This window comes from Panthera tigris, chromosome A3 (assembly GCF_018350195.1).
Source record: "Panthera tigris isolate Pti1 chromosome A3, P.tigris_Pti1_mat1.1, whole genome shotgun sequence".
Taxonomy (NCBI): Eukaryota; Metazoa; Chordata; class Mammalia; order Carnivora; family Felidae; genus Panthera; species Panthera tigris.
Window position 1 is genome coordinate 8,486,952 of NC_056662.1, and position 17,400 is coordinate 8,504,351.

General features: G+C 46.8%; 1 long non-coding RNA gene across 1 annotated transcript; it reads left to right on the forward strand.

Annotated features, from left to right (window-relative positions):
* The first annotated feature begins 1,091 nt into the window (after positions 1-1,091).
* Positions 1,092-15,239, forward strand: LOC107180108. Its single transcript, XR_001510841.2, has 3 exons — positions 1,092-1,311; positions 12,553-12,628; positions 14,818-15,239. It is a non-coding gene; the product is annotated as an uncharacterized LOC107180108 (long non-coding RNA).
* The last annotated feature ends 2,161 nt before the right edge of the window (positions 15,240-17,400 follow it).

The window sequence follows — 17,400 nt, forward strand, 5'->3', positions numbered from 1 at the left end:
CACTCGCCTGGAACATCTAATAGGTGTTTGAAAACATTGCTGAATAATTCAATGAATTAGGAGAGACACATGGAAATTTTAGCAGTTATCTCTTGTTAATATCATTATTTTCTTTTTGGTACCACACTGTGTTTTCCTAAGTTTTCTACTAAAACATGTGCAAAGTCCTGTTTATAATCCCTCAGCCACAACTGCAAAATCCACAGTTTATTTGATGGCAAATCTGGACTCCTCTGAATGTATATGAGGGCTTTTAACGATCTCAGGTGATGTAAATATTCATACATTTCTCAGAAGTATTAAACTGTTGATTTGATATTCAGCATAAATAAAACACTTCTAAACTATGAAAAAAAAAAAAAACCTGACGTGCAAAATGCCTCTGGCCCTTAGGTTCTAAGACAGGATTGTGGGCCTGTGTTACTTTTACAATCGGCAAACAAACAGAAACGTACGAAAATGGTCATGATACTCCTCTACTCAACAGAATAAGATGTGTTAAGACGGTTTTTGCTTTGGGTTTTGGTTTTTTTGAAAGAAAGAAAGGGTGCAAATGAGCCAGGGGCAGAGGGGGGAGAGAGAATCCCAGGAGGGGCAGAAGGGGAGAGGGAGAGGGAGAGAGAGGAAGAAAGAAGCGGGGCTCGAGCTCACCTGATCCAGGGCTGGCACTCATGAACCGTGAGACCACGACCTGAGCCAAAGTCAGATGCTTGGCGATCGAGCCACCCAGGCGTCCAAGGAGGTATTATTAAGTAAACACTCACCCAAAAAGTTCTCTCTGAAAACTAAATTACAGGAAAAAAAAAAAAAAAGGTATGGGTAGTCGTCATAATCTTATTTTACAGATGAGGAAATAGATGCTCGGAAGGTTTTGAACCAGAAGTCCCACAGCTGGAGCATGCTGGTGCTGGACGTAGATCTCAGGTGTTTATGACCACAGCTCACCCATCTGAGCCCCACACATGACTGCCTTCTTGTTTCTGGACTCCAGGCACAGCGCCTGGCAGGGACAGGCATCTATGATGTCACAGGACTGAACGAATGAGCACTTTCTTGGCGTGAGGTTAATTTCATAGAAGGCCAAGGTCATCTGCATTCCATCTTAAACAGGAAAGAAAGCAAGGTGCAGCTTGGCAGGGGCCAAGATAAGAGCTGAGGCCACTGATGTATGTCCAGTTGCAGCCTGGAAACCATCACGGGGGATGACATAAACCACCGTCCGCGTACGATGCTTTATAGGTTGTGTGGACACGGGCTCCGGAGCCAGACCCCTTGGGTTCCAGTCCACGTTCACCATTCATTGGTTGCAAGGTAATTAAAGGCTCTGTGCCTCAACATTCTCATTTGAAAGATGGGAACCATAATAAGACCTCCATCCCAGGTCTGCTATGAGGACCAGGCGAGTTAATACAGAAAGAGTGTTTAGAAGGGTATCTGGCCCACGCTAAATGCCCATTAAATATCCTCCCCTCCTTTCCCCAGTACATCTTTTTTTTTTTTTTAATGTTTATTTCTTTTTGAGAGAGAGTGAGCGCAGGAGGGACAGAGGGAGAGAGAGACAGAGGATCCGAAGGGGCTCTGCCCTGACCAACAGAGAACCAGATTTGGGGCTGGAACCCACAAACCATGAGCTCATGACCTGAGTCGAAGTTGGAAGCTGAACCGACTGAGCCCCCCAGGCGCCCCTCTCCCTGTACATCCTAAGCATTTGCTACTTTGATAGCTCTCAGCCCCTATGAATGGAGGATAGCACAGAGGCGGTACTGAGCCCTGGTCAAGGGTTTGTATTCAGACGGGCTGAGGCTCACATTCCCGCCCTTCCGGGCATGAGCCTTGTGACTGGGCAAAGTCCCTTCCCCTCTCTGTGCCTCGATTTCCCCATAGATACAACTTAAGTAGCAATACATCGGAATTTTGTGGGAACGGGGCGATCTGCAGGGTGCACGCTGCTCGGCTCGGTCATTACTCAACAATGGTGACTATTTGTGTTAACCTCCCATCTCAACGATGAGAAACCAAGAAGCAGAGAGGTTAGGCATCAGGCATCTAAAGGTGCAGAAGCCTCAGCTGTTTCCATAGCAACGTGTCAACCACACGTGGGGTACAGAATAACATTAAGAGCTGTACGGACAAATTATGTCATACTTTTAATAGCCATGTATTTATCGTGTTTCTTTCCACCTGTGGCAAGCAAGTCCACCCCCCATTAATAGAGTGATAATGAAGCTTCCTTTTTATATAAATGGAGTTAAGTATAAGTAGTGGATTAATGTAAAGAAAAATATAAAGTGAATACTAAACAAGCTGGGGCCAGATATGGTGCAATCGCACAGGTCATATGTGGACAGCTGTGTGGAAGAAGTGTTGGGCTAGACCACATCTGGTGACTAAAATAGCCCAGCAGAGCGGTCAAGGGGATCTTCAAGGGCAGCAGGCACTGATGGTCTGCGTGATTCACCCTACGTTCTTTATTAGTGAGCTCTTCCTCTCTCTGAGTACACACTGACCTCGTCCTTTATGGGTTTCCTAACCACGAATTGGAACCATGTTTCCACTGTCTCAGCATTCAATTTACAGCCCTCCCTAATTTCCCATTTTATGTCATTAATGTGTGTGTGTGTGTGTGTGTGTGTGTGTGTGTGCGTTAGAGATCCTTGTGAACATAAGTCACAATTCCTCCACTCACACTACCTGCTTCAGTAATGGACACACAGGCGTGGCTCAGTCATGGTAGTTGACCATGCGTTGTGTGCATCCATGATTGTTCTGATGCTCCCAACAGCTTGATAAGGTAGGTATAATTGCGTGCCAATTTTTACAAATGGGAAAGAATCTGAGGCTTACAGAGGTGATGTGAGCCCAATAGAAGCAACTAAAACTACCAGTTGAACCCAGGTAGCTGAATGTCATGCCTAACTGTTATACCATATTGTATCTACTTTAAAGCAAGCCTTAGATGGATGGATGGATGGATGGATGGATGGATGTTTGGATGGATGGAAGGATCAGGAGAAAGCATAGAGAGACAACAAGACTATCTTTGAGCTACCTATAAAAGTTCCATGTTTGGAGTTCTCTTACGGACTAAGCATTAGACAGACATTATCTTCAATCCTCATCTACAATCTCTGCTCAGAGAAAAGATGACTTGGAGATGTAGCAGAGGTTTGTTATTAAGACATTTGCTATTCAGAGCAGGGACTCTAAAAGTCAGACAAACTAGGGTCCCAATCTTAGATCTGCCGTTAAAAGCTGAGCATTCTTGTGCTGGTTATTTATAGTGCCTAGGCCTCAGTTTCCCCATCGATAATGGGGGTAATGATATCTCCTTCCCTAGGGGTCCTAGAAGGATCAAATGAGACCAGGTGACCCCCATGCCTGCTTTATATCATATTCTCAATGTGTAGTCTGCGTCATTGCTGTTGCTGTTGTGGCTGTCATTAGCCTTACCACTTATAAATCTCAGAGCCAGACTATCACTCCAGGTCCATTTTAAGCGATTGAGAAGGTTGTGAGTTAACATTGGGCTAGAACATCACAGAGAGTAATTGGCTGAATAATGGCTCCCGGAGGAGGCCTGTCTCCAAACCCTAGAGCCTGTGAATCTGTCACTTTGAATGGCAAGGGGAATTGAGGTCGCCGATAGAACTAAGCTTGCTCGGCAGCTGATTTTAATGTTTATTTTTGAGAGCGAGACAGAAACAGAGTGTGAGCAGGGGAGGGGCAGAGAGAGAGGGAGACACAGATCCTGAAGCAGGCTCTAGGCTCCGAGCCGTCAGCACAGAGCCCCACGCAGGGCTCGAACTCATGGACCGCGAGATCATGATCTGAGCCGAAGTCGGATGCTCAAGCGACTGAGCCACCCAGGCGCCCCGCTCGTCAGCTGAGTTTAAAGTAGAGAGATTATCCTGGATCACCCAGGTGGACCCAAGGTCATCGCAAGGGTCCTTGGAAGTGGGAGAGGGAGACAGGCGGGGGGACTGTGACTGGAAGAAAATAGGTTGAAGACGGGGAAGGGGCCATGAGCCAAAGAACGTAGGCAGCTTCCAGCACTGGAAACGTCCAGGTGATGGACTGTCCCCCGGAACCTCCGGGAGGAACGCGGCCCTACCGACAGCTCGGTCTTAGCCGACGTGGTCTGTGTGGGACACCTGACCTCCGGACCTGTACGGTAATAAATGTGTATTAATTAAGGCGCTCATTGTGAGGGAATTTGTTAACAGCAGCCCTAGGAAACTCACGCGACAAGGAAAGATTCAGACTCTGACCGCGGATGGAAGGAACCCAAGGGTCTTAACAACTTGCCTCACGGAGGAACTCTGTTTCACTTGCCCCCTTGAGAAGAAAACTAGAGGCGGCCTCGTCCTCTGCTTCTCCACCTCTCCTTCGGGTGGGAACCAGTGTGCTCACTCAGGCGGGTCTATGCAGCCTGCTGGGGGGAGCGGGCTTCTGGCCAAATGGGCTAGTGCTGGGCCCCAGCCCCCAGCGGCTTCCATGAGGAGCAGGTGGAAGCCGTTCCCAGCTGACGGGAGGGTGCAGCCAGGAAACAGCTTTCCAGACTCCCAAGTTTCAGGGCTCTGAGGAGGAGTGATGGCTGTTATTTCCTTCATGGGACAGCTCCAGTTAAAACAGGAAATGAGTTGTTGGGTCATTTGCAGCCCACAGACTTCGGGGCACCACGGTGTCTCCTTTTCCTTTGCAAAGCCGCTGGGCTCGTCAAGGGCAGGAGAGCCTGACACCCAGAACTGATCCATCTATGAAGGGACCTTTTCCCACCTTTCAAAGCCAGGCAACGTAATCTACATCCAATACAAGGCCGAGATCTTAAGGGTTTAGTTCTGGGTTTTGGCAACTGTATTGTAATTGACATCCACCCCAGAGAAATTATGGAATGTTTTCATTATCCCAGAAAGTTCCCCCTGCCCTGTTCTAGGCAATAGGAAGCACCATCACCTTTCCACCGGCTCCCAAGGCAACTACTGATCTACTTCCTGTCCTTATAGATTCCTTTTTTTCTAGAACCTCATCCAAAGGGCACCACACAGCATGTGTTCCTTTGCATCTGCTTTCTTCCACGTTGTACAGTTGTGAGATTTTTAAAAATCTGGATTTTTTGGGGCGCCTGGGTGGCGCAGTCGGTTAAGTGTCCGACTTCAGCCAGGTCACGATCTCGCGGTCCGTGAGTTCCAGCCCCGCATCAGGCTCTGGGCTGATGGCTCGGAGCCTGGAGCCTGGAGCCTGTTTCTGATTCTGTGTCTCCCTCTCTCTCTGCCCCTCCCCCGTTCATGCTCTGTCTCTCTCTGTCCCAAAAATAAATAAAAAACGTTGAAAAAAAATTAAAAAAAAAAAATCTGGATTTTTTTATAGTTCTTTTTTTTCTTTCTTTCTTTTTAACTTGCTTTCTTTTTTCTTTTTTTAAATTTACATCGAAATTAGTTAGCATCTAGTGCAACAATGGTTTCAGGAGTAGATTCCTCAGTGCCTCTGACCCATTTAGCCCATCCCCCCTCCCACAATCCCTCCAGTAACCCTCAGTCTGTTCTCCATATTTATGAGTCTCTTCTGTTTTGTCCCCCTCCCTGTTTTTACATTATTTTTGTTTCCCTTCCTTTCTGTTCATCTGTTTTGTCTCTTAGAGTCCTCATATGAGTGAAGTCATATGATTTTTGTCTTTCTCTGACTAATTTCACTTAGCATAATACCCTTCAGTTCCATCCATGTAGTTGCCAATGGCAAGATTTCCTTCTTTTTGATTGCCGAGTAATACTCCGTTGTATATACACACCACATCTTCTTTACCCATTCATCTGTTGATGGACATTTGAGCTCTTTCCACGCTTTGGCTATTGTTGATCGTGCTGCTATAAACATGGGGGTGCGTGTGTCCCTTCGAAACAGCACCCTTGAATCCCATGGATAAATGCCTAGTAGGGCAATTGCTGGGTCATAGGGAAGTTCTATTTTTAGTTTTTTGAGGAACCGCTATACTATTCTCCAGAGTGGCTGCACCAGCTTGCATTCCCATTAAAAATCTGTTTTGGGCTGCCTGGGTGGCTCAGTTAGTTGAGCGTCCAAGTCTTCATTTTGGCTCAAGTCATGATCTCACGGTTCATGGGTTCAAGCCAAGCATCTGGCTCTATACTGACAGCATGCAGCCTGCTTGGGATTCTCTCTCTCCCTCTCCTCTCTGCCTCTCCTCCTACCCTCTCTCAAAATAAATAAATGAACTTTAAAAAAAAAAGTTTTGGAGATGCCTGGGTGGCTCAGTCAGTTAAGCTGACTGAAATCTGACTCTTGTTCTTGGCTTAGGTCATGATCTCACAGTTCATGAGTTCAAGCCCCGTGCCAGGCTCTGCTCCTGCTTGGAATCTTCTCTCTCTGCCTCTCCCCTGCTCTTACTCTGTCTCTCTCTCTCTCTCTCTCTTTTTTCTCAAAATAAATAAAACTTTTTGAAAAATCTGTTTTGGGGGCACCTAGGTGGCTCAGTTGGTTAAGCATCCAATTTCGGCTCAGATCATGATCTCACAGCTCGTGAGTTCGAGCCCCGAGTCAGGCTCTGTGCTGACAGCTCAGAGCCTGGAGCCTGCTTCAGATTCTGTGTCTCCCTCTCCCTCTGCCCCTCCCCCACTTGTGCTCTGTCTCTCTCTCTCTCTCTCTCTCAAAAATAAAAAAAAAAATTTTTTTTAATCTGTTTTGTTGATGCCATTTGGGTTGTTTCTATGATGTCAAGCACCTTTTTATGTACTCATTAGCCATTTCTACATCTTCGGTGAACCGAGTCTTTCGCCCGTTTTAAAAATGCGTGTGTTTGTGTTTCCATTACTATCTGTGGAAGTTCTCTATATATTCTTTATACGACTTCTTTATCACATATATGGAGAGCAACATTTTTCTCCCAATCATCTGTGACTTGTCCATTTTCTCAATAGTATCTTAGGATGTGCAGAAATTTTAAAGGGTAATGTTGTCCAATTGACTTATTTTACATTTAGTGCTTTGTGTGTCCTAAGAAATCTTTGTGTAACCTAAGTTTACCAGGATCTTCTTCTCGGTTTTCTAGAAGATTTCTCGTTCCAGCTTTTATCTGCAGTTCTGTGATCCATCCCAAATTTATTTTTGTGTCTGGAGTTAGTGTGGGAGAACAGGCAAACAAATTCCACGGCCGGTATTGTAAAGACAACAGGATGATTGTTCCTAAACTCAGGGTCTAGTGCAGGATTTGGCAAACCTTTCCTTTACGTAGAAACAGGCCAGACGGTGAATATTTTCGGCTTTCCCAGGCTATGCAGTCCTTGATGCAACTTCTCAACTTCGCCTTTATCGCGCAAATACAACCATAGACAACGTGTAAAAGTCAAGAGCTCGGCTGTGTGCCGACGGAAGTAGTCGCACACAATGCGATTTGAATTTCATGTCATTTTTACATTTCATGAAATATTATTCTTCTTTTGATTTTTCTTAAACCAGTTAAAAACTTGAAAACATTATGGTAAGTGAGTAAGGGGTCACAGGAAAAAAAAAATACCGTATGACTCCACTTTATATCAAGTACCTAGACTGGGACAATCCATAGAGACAGTACCACAGAGGTTACCAGAGGCTGGGAGGAGGAATGAATGGGCAATGATTTAATGGGTCTATGTGTTTGGTATGATCAAGTTTTGGAAGCTGACAGTGGAAACTGATATTTCCCATGCACAACATTGGAAATATACCGAATGCCCCTGAATGGTACACTTAATCGCTCAAATGGTCAATTTTATGTGATATATATTTTACCAAAATATATTGTTTCAAACTTAAAAAGGAATTATAACTAAAGGTCTTATTATGAGTCAGGCACTGTACTAAGGATATCACATGCTAATTCAATTTTTTAAATGTTTACTTATTTTTGAGAAAGGCAGAGCACACGTGGGGGAGGGACAGAGACAGAGAGAGAGAGAGAGAGGGAGGGAGGGAGAGAATCCCAAGCAGGCTCTGTGCTGACAGCAGAGAGCCCGATGCAGGGCTGAAACGTGAGATCACAACCTGAGCCGAAGTTGGACTCTCAACCAACTGAGTCACCCGGGTGCCCCGCATACGAATTCACATGATCTTTGTAACACTACGAGGTAGGGGTCTCTTATTATCATTACACCCATTTTATAGATGAGGAAACTGAGGCACTGAGTTTTGACGACTTGCCCAAAGTCACCTTGCTAACGAGTTGCCGAACCAGCGGTCTGGCTGTGGGTCCGCATTTTGAGTCACCCTGCTTCGTCTCCTCAAAAACCAGTGATTCTCAACCTTGGCTGAACGCTAGAGTTTCCTGGGGAGCACTTTTAAATCCCTGTGCCCTGGAAGGATCTAGTTAAATCACAGCCTCTGAGGGTGGAACCTCAGAGGTAGCTGTTGAAGTCCCCCAGCTGCTTCCAGTGTGCGGTCAGGGTAGAGAATCACTGCTTCAAAGGGCAGGCTTCTCTCAGAAGATGACATTTCAGCCAGAATGAACGGGAGTCAGCCGCGGTGGGGAGGGGCAGAGCAACAGTTCAGGCCATATATGCTATCAGTCGTGTATTCTTATCGAAAGGTGTTGGTCCTTTTCCCCTGTGACCATAATGACAAACATCCTCAAAGCAATAGCAGCTCATGTTTATTGAGCAATTATGCCCCAAGCATGACCCTAAATGTTTCCCATACACCATCTCCGTTCACGTTCACGATCATCTTAGGGAGTCAACCGCATCATCCCCGTTTCGCAGACGAGGCAGCTGAGGGCCTGAGGCCTAAAGAGAGTTGCTTGCCCAAGGCCACACTAAGCGGCAGTGTGGGGGCGTCCAGCCACATACTGTCCGAGTTTGGTGCTCCAGACGCCTTCACAGTGAAGCTTTCCGAGGGTGCCCCAGGCAGGAGCAGTGAGAAAGGACGTCCCTTGGTAAATTGAGTCAGAACCTTGGTGCTCCTCTAACATCGCCATAGCCCAGAGACAGCTCCAAGAAAGAGGCTTGTTAATGCTTCTGCATAATCTCACTCTGGGGTAAAGAGGAGCCTGGGAGCCAGGAGAAGCGTGTTGGGGAAATTCAATGTATTATCAGCTGGAATCCAGCAAGTGGATGTAGAAGGCCCCTGGTCCAGGGAGAAGCTGTGTGTGTGTGTGTGTGTGTGTGTCCATGTCTGGATCATGTGGATTATGTCCACTACCAGGAGCAGATCCGAATGGGAGAAAGGGCCACCCACCCCAGGGAACGTAACACAGACAAGACTCCCACGACTTTTCCCCCAACTCCGGAAAGCCCGAGACCGCGTTTTGCTTATACGTCACCCCTGACTCTAGAACGGCGTCTGGCAGACAGGGCACTCGTTCATCACAGTGTGTGGAGCAAATCGATAACGTGCAGTGGGGTGGGGGTGGGGGTGCCCTCCACTCGAGCCCTGGAACCGAGCTCCCTGCCCGAACTTGTTAAGGGGCGAAGGAAGGACTGTTCCAGGAAGAAGGAAAGAAGAATTCACGTTCCAAGTTCAAAGGAAGCTTTTCTGTTATTCTTTGTCACCCATCACTGATAAGGAAACTGAGGCTCAGAGAGGTTTAGTGAGTTTGTCACTTATCAGGCAGCTAGAAAGGACCAGAACTTCGGTTTGAACTTGGGCCTCCGGGCTCCTCTCCCAGGGCTCTTTCTACTACCCATTAGCAAACAGACAACCAGAGGTTAACGCATAGATCTGCTCTGCAGCACAGGAACCCTAACCATCACCGCCGATGACAAAAACCATGAGAACGGCGTTAACCAGCATGTAGTAAGAGCTCACTAAGAGCTTACTATGTGCCAGAAACCAGCCTGTATACTTAAAATGCATTATCTCAAGGGATCTTCACCAACAAATCTAGGGAATGGAATCTATTGTCATCCTTATTTTATAGTTACAGAAATAAGATCCAGAAGCATTAACAAGCCTCAGTTCACACAACTACGAAGGGGCAGCACGAAAGTTCAAACTCAGGAGGATCAGCCCTCCCTCATAGCATAGCGGCTGTTCTCCAGCCTGGTGGGCAGGTTGGTCCCAGCATCAGGCAACCGGCCTCTGGCTGTCACCGAGTGGATGATAATAGCAATTATGGCCTTTCTGGGGCTCTTAACATTTCTATTTTAAGAGAACCTCTCAGCCTTTTGACAAAATTTTCTGGTTTTCAAATCCAGGTGTTTGGATGTTATGTCTCCATGGGGAGAGAGCTCAGCTCCTAAAACTCCTGGCCTCTCTGTGCCCTTTATCCTCTCGACTCCAGGGAAGGAGGAGTGATTTATCTGGCAGGAGAATTTGGGAAGGATAGAGCTGTTCTCTCTGTTCCTTGCGTCCTCGTGGAAGAGTGGGTTATTCTTGAAACTCACGTTCTCCTGTGCTGGGAGATCCACTGAGGTTCAGAAGCCCCAGACCTATAGATATCTGGACCTATCAACAATAAAGGTGACATTTTGGCTCCTATCTGTGCTGTGGACTGTATCACCCCAGAACTCATCTGTTGGAACCTGGTTTCCATTTTGATAGTAAAGTAATCTGGTTGCAAAGATGGAATCCCCAAGAATGGAATTAATGTCCTTAGACAAGAGACCCAGAGAGCTCCCTCGCCTCTCCCGCCCAGTGGGGACACATGGAGAAGTCAGCAACCTGGGGGGGTCCTCACCTGACCATGAGGGCACCTGATCTCCCACTGCCAGTCTCCAGGACCACGAGAAGGAAAGTTCTGTTGTCTATAAGCCACCCAGTCTACGGTGTTTTGGTGTAGCAGCGCCAATGGACTAGGACAACTTGCATATCCCTTTGTCTTAGTTTTCAACTGGTTAATAACTCCAGCAGGCAAGATGCTGTCTTTTGGACCTCCTCAAAAGGCCCATCACAGGGAGGCTACTTTTAGTGAGGTGCAGTGTCGCGTTTATCGGCGGGAGCAATAATTCAGCACTAGGGATGTGTTTTCTCTTTCCCGTTCACTTATTTATCCCATATTCACTTGCGAAGCACCTCCTATGTGCCCGGCGCTTCGCTAGGGACTGTTTAAGGATGAGCCGTTGCAAGTGGGAGCAAAGAGCCAAATCAAGACTGAATGGAGTTCTTACTTCCAACCTTTCTCTGGGAGGTTGAGCAAGAGGAGGGGAGAGAGGGCGTCAGCTGTTTTCAAGGAGCTTGACATCCACTCCCCATTCTTTGGGTTACAGCACCCTGGTTTTCCTTTGGGGGTCACCCACTTTATTGTGAGCCGCTCCAGTGGGACTGTCAGTCAAGGCACCTGGCCCCTCCCCTGGCCAAGGGATGAAGCCATGGTCAAGACAAAGCATCAAACTCTAGATATGGGGCTGGTGACTCTCTGCCAGAGGGACGCAGGGCAGAAAGCACATTGCCGCTTCCCCGCTCCAGAAGAAAGTCCTTGAGGAGCCTCGCTCCCTAGACACATGGGTCTGTTTTAGTTCTTCCCTCCCTCCTTCTCTGCTTCTCTCTTTCTTGCTTAGTTCCCAATTCCCCATCTGTGAGTTTCTCAATATCGGCCCATTAAATTGTTTTCAGCATAAGTCAGCCAGAATCGGGTGCCTTTGCAAGAGAAAAATACCATCGCCACGGTCTGCACATGGACTGTATGAATTAGAACTTTGTGTTCAATGCCTTGGGGAACTTGAGGTTAAGAGGAGACTTTCAAATTTAGGGTCAAGGAGACCTTGTGGCTCGCTGATTAAGAACACGGGCTCTTGAGTCAGCCCTTCCTGGATATAACAGCCGGCTCTGCCATTTGTTAGTTACTGGCTGATGTGGGACACATGACCTAACTTCCCAAGCCTCAGGTCCTCTTCGGTGAATGTAGGATAATAATAGCACCTAGCTCCCAGGGCTGGCAATGCGGTGAAGTACGTAATAACCTTTGGCTGTTATTTTAGTGATTATTCTTCAAGATTTCTTCTGAGAAGTCATACAAAACAGGAATGTAAATTGCAAAAAAGACGCTGAGCAGGAAGGCACTAAAGAAAGCCTTCCTCCAAAGGGGATGTTTATTTCAGAGACACACAGGGGGACGCTCAAGCAGCTGTCTTCCAGGAAATCGTCCACAACCCAGGGTGAGTTCTAAATTTTAAGTGACTAGCCAGTGTCAAAGGATTGGAAAGGGAAGAAAACACACTAGGACGATGTAAAAATCCAACCACACATTGCATAAGCTCTGAGCTCTCCCAGATTGAATGAGAATCCTGAATTTGGACATGCTTCCCATCTCCATTAGGCAAAGAATCAACACCGTCATCCATATTCTATTGGCAGCTACCGCTGCACTTAACAGTAAATATCAGAAACCAAATACCAGGGCTCCCTAGGATCTTGGAAAGAGGAAGATATAAATGATTAATCCAAAGGCTCGGGGCCTTTGCATTGGAGGTTTTTTCTGCTGCAAATGTTCTCCCCAGCACCCCCATCACCCCTTTTGGTGTTCACCTCTACCTTCTTATTTCAGCTCAAAGGTCACCACCTCTGAGAAGCACTCTGGGTTCTCTCTAGTGGAACCAGCTTCTCAGAGTGTTCTCTGTGTTTCCTTCCCAGCGGTACCAAGTTTGTGATGAGATGTTTCCGTGATTGTTGGATCGGTGGCTTTTCCCAAGTAGACCACGAGCTCCAGGTGGGCAAAGATCTTGTCTGTTACGCTCACTTCTGTAGATCGGGGAAGATTGGTTCCAGACCCACAAGAGAAACTCTATCCATCTTTGTTCGTTTCATGACTTTGGTAAATGTCTACTGATTAGCTTTCATTCACTCAGCAAGGGCTTAAATTCTTAGCACGTGCTATTCAATGATGAATGCCATCATTAGTGCATTCCTTTAATTATTAATTCATTAATAATCTATAAATGCTTACAATCTGCCAGGCACTGAGCAGTGAGGACCCAGCCGTGAGAAAAAGAGGAAAAAATCCCGATCACAGAACTCACAGAACTTACACTGTAGTGGGAGGGGGCCATCAATGAATACATAAATAGACGCGTGTCCCAGGAGACATACGTGCTTAGGAGAATAATAAGTGGAGAAAAGAGATAGGAAGAACTGGGGCCGGAGCACATTGTGGGGGGCACGATTTTATTTTATTTCATTTTTGAAGTTTATTTATTTTGAAAGAGATAGAGAGGGAGAATGAGCAGGGGACCCGACATGGGGCTTGAACTCATGAACTGCGAGATCATGACCTGAGCTGATGTCGGATGCTTTACCGACTGAGCCACCCAGGTGCCCACAATTTTAAAGACAGATGCTGCAGAAGACCTCACTAAGCAGAGACCTCCACAAAGGAGGGAACACAGCATGGGACAACTGGAGAGGGGGGGACATTCCAGAAAGGGAGCAGCAGGTGCAAAGGGCCTGCAAGGGCGTAGAGAAAGAAGAATCCAGGATGACCCTGATGTTGGTGTGAGTAGCTGGCTAGAGGCTACCATGGCTCAGGAGAGAAGGGACGGTGAGAGAATAACCCAAGTCCTCTTTGGCCACCTTGAATTTGACATTAATGAGGAAGTAGGAACAGGGAGATGCATATTGGCTTTATTTTCTTTTAAGATTAATTATTTATTTCAAGAGAGAGAAACAGAGCATGAGTGGGAGAGGGACAGAGAGAGAGAGACAGACAGAGAGAGAAAGAATCCTAAGTGGGTTCAGCACTGTCAGTGCAGAGCCTGACATGGGGCTCGAACTCATGAACCGTGAGATCACGACCTGAGCCGAAATCAAGAGTCAGATACTTAACACGCTGAGCCAACTGGGCGCCCCCATATTGGCTTTATTTATTTTTTTATTTTTTTAATGCTTTTCTTTTATTTTTGAGAGAGAGAGGCAGACAGAGCACGAGCGGGGGAGGGGCAGAAAGAGAGGGAGAGACAGAATCTGAAGCAGGCTCCAGGCTCTGAGCTGGACAGAGCCAGCACAGAACCTGACCTGGGGCTCGAACCCACAAACGGAGATCATGACCTGAGCCGAAGCCTGACGCTCAACTGACTGAGCCACCCAGGCGCCCCCGCATTGGCTTTATTTTTAAATGTTATTAAAATATTGCACATACACAAAATAGCAGACACAATGGAAGTATCCAGCCTCATGGATTTCCCGAAGTGTTGTGTTGGGTAATCAGCACCGCCCCCCCAAAGGCCCTCGTGCCCATCCTGGTCACTGTTCCCTCCCTCAGTGACCACTGTCCGGCCTGGCACGACAGATACATTTTATTGGCATTTTTCAACCCACGATCAAGAGATAATATGGGGCACTGGCTCAGGTCATTCTCAGAAAAATACCTCATCTGCTTTTTCTTTTGGACTAAGACTTTTGATTTGTTTTGTTTTGCTTCCTTTTGTTGTTTGCAACTGGGAGCTTTGCTTGTTTGTTTCATTCGCCTTCTTCTCAGGGTGAGGTGCTAATGCGGGGTGCGGGTGGGGTCGCTTGGGGCTGGCAGTCACCTCCTGTCCGGACCCCCGGGTCCTGACCTCTGTGAGCGGGGGGGCCAGCCACCCACCAGACCAGCTGGAGCTGCAAACCCTACTCCCTGCTTTCAGAAAGCAAGTCCCCTGCCCACCCTGTCCCCGTCCCCAATCCCCCGGGGGCCTCCCCCCCCCCGCCTCGTCCAACCCCAGCAGCTGGTTCTTCTTAAGGCATCGCTGTTAGTTTACAGTGGCTGCAAGTGTTCATTTTCATGTTTTAATGAAAACACAGCCAACTTCATTCCATCCTGAAAATTAATGTCTTCTTTCTCTCTCCGTGTCCCCCTCCCTCTCACTATATCCACCGATTGTTTCTTTTGGAATTAATTCCCCTCTCGCTTTGCCTCCGTAGAGCTCTGACTCCCGGGAGAAGGAAGAGGACGGCCCCTCGGGGCCGCACAGAATGGACAGGCCAAGCGACAGGGGGGAGGCCGCCCGCTCTCCTCCAGGGCCTCGAGGAAGGCACAGTCACACCTGCAAAACACAGCGCCCATCTTTTTCATCCGCTTTTACCTCTCAGGAGACCCCGGTCCCCAGAGACCTGTTTTCACCTCCCCGGCTCGGCACACATGTTTTCTACATGATATTAACCGGTCGCCTTTGAATCTCGCACATCCTGGTATGCTTTGGATTCACCGACCTCATTTTTACACACACACACACACACACACACACCCCAGAATCTGTACTAGCTGACTGCGGGCAAAAGAAAACGTTAGTGTGGCTCTCTCTCCTTCTTTTAAACAGCTTAATTGAGATACAATGTACACCCCATAAAACTCACTTAAAGTGTGTTCTTGCCTGACTTTGCGTTTATTTACTGGGGTGTGCATTAGCTGTTTCTTCTTGAAAAATGGGGCCGTCGAGTGGACATTTTCACCCTACAGGCTCCCCCCTTTGAAAGGTGACATCTAAATAGAGAGCAGATCCTGTCCATGTTTCCACCCCCTTCGCTCCCCTCCAAAAGTTGTTTTATTCGTTTTGCCACTTACAACCTACTTCCTGTGTTTGGAGTCTGAGCCGCACAGGCCTTTTCAGGAGACTTGCTGCCTTGTTTCTGCACTAATAATAAGTTTCTTTTGTGTTGGAGGGGTTTTCTGTTCGGTTTTTTGTTATTTAGAGTCTTCTGCTGTTTCCCTTAACTGCGGGGCTGGGGAGACCCCAATGAAAGGTATCTGTGTGGCCTAACGGACTCTGCAGAAATATTTGGTACTTAGAGCCAAATGTAAACGTTCACAGCATTCTGACTCTGGGGGTGGTCAGAAAGGAAGATGGTTAGGAATATGAAGAGGCCTGGAGCTTTTTCCTGATATTAAAATGTTAATCTCTAGTTTCGCTCTGACTTCCATCTCTGTTCCCTCGTTTGAAGAATAGGATTTAAAATAACTGCTTCATGGGGCGCCCGGGTGGCTCAGTCGGTGAAGCATCCGACTCCAGCTCAGGTCACGATCTCGCGGCTCGTGAGTTCGAGCCCCACGTCGGGCTCTGTGCTGACAGCTCGGAGCCTGGAGCCTGCTTCGGATTCTGTGTCCCTCTTTCTCTCCACCCCACCCCTGCTTGTGCTCTGTCTCTCTGTGTCTTTTAAAAATGAACAAACATTAAAAAAAATTTTTAAATAACTGCTTCAGCAGATTTGCCTAAGGATCGCAACGTGCAAACTCTTTAGAACACAATCAATTTCTCTAAATCTACAAATACTCATTAAATATGAGTTTGAAGGAGCTTCACTAATGGTATAAGAATTCTGTTTCTGTCAAGGAGCATTAATAAAAACGTAGTGGCTGCGGTCAGACAGGCATGCTCCAGCTCAAGCATTCACTCAGCGAATACGTACTAAGGCCTGCTGGGTGCCAGATATTGGGGATTGCAATGGCGGACACGCAGGGAGAGTCAGGTAGAGGAGAGAAAGATGTTCACGACGTAGTCAAGCAAGTAAATATCTACGTACAAACGATCTAAGTACCACAGCAAGGGCTGTGGGAGAAACTTCCGCCGTGTGTGTACGTGTGTGTGTACATGTTCAAAAAAGTTTTAAGAGGATGTATATTTTGCTAGTAAATTTATCCCTACCAGCATAGAAAAATTTTCTGGAACAATCCATGAGAAGTTGGTTGCAATTGTTTCTTTTTGAGGTAGGATCCAGAAAAGCACATAGAGGAAGGTCTACTTTTTATTCTATACATGTCTTACACAGTGTGAAGTCTCTAACCACAAGCATGTATTTTTTATTGTTTATTTGCTTGTTTACATACCAGTGGACCTTCTCTAAGCAGTAGATTGAGAGTCCACGTCAATTTTCTTCGTTAGTTTTCTCCATTCAAAACCAAACCTTGTTATTTAAAATGAATAAATGATTAACTGCTTAAAATATTTAACTTGTCATGCCAAACCAATTAAAGAGTGCATATAAAATCGTTATACTTGAAAAGACAAAGGTCATTTACAAGAGTGCAGAAAGTCATCAACCCACACCAAGGTGTTCCCAAGCCCACTCATGCCCACAGAGCTTGCCCAGACAATAACCTTTTTATTCAACAGATATTTATTGAGTGCCTACTGGGTACCAGGTGTTGTTCTGGGCACTGGCAGGTAAAACCATAGCCCACTCTTCTGTTGTAGGAAACAGACAATATATCTGTTTCTTTTTTTTATTTAAAAAAAAATTTTTTTAAACGTTTATTTATTTTTGAGACAGAGAGAGACAGAGCATGAATGGGGGAGGGTCAGAGAGAGGGAGACACAGAAGTGGAAACAGGCTCCAGGCTCCGAGCTGTCAGCACAGAGCCCAACGCGGGGCTCGAACTCACGGACCGCGAGATCGTGACCTGGGCCGAAGTCGGCCGCTTAACCGACTGAGCCACCCAGGCGCCCCTACCTGTCTCTGATCAAGCAAATCCAATATACATTATATATAAATCAAGCCAATCAAATATAC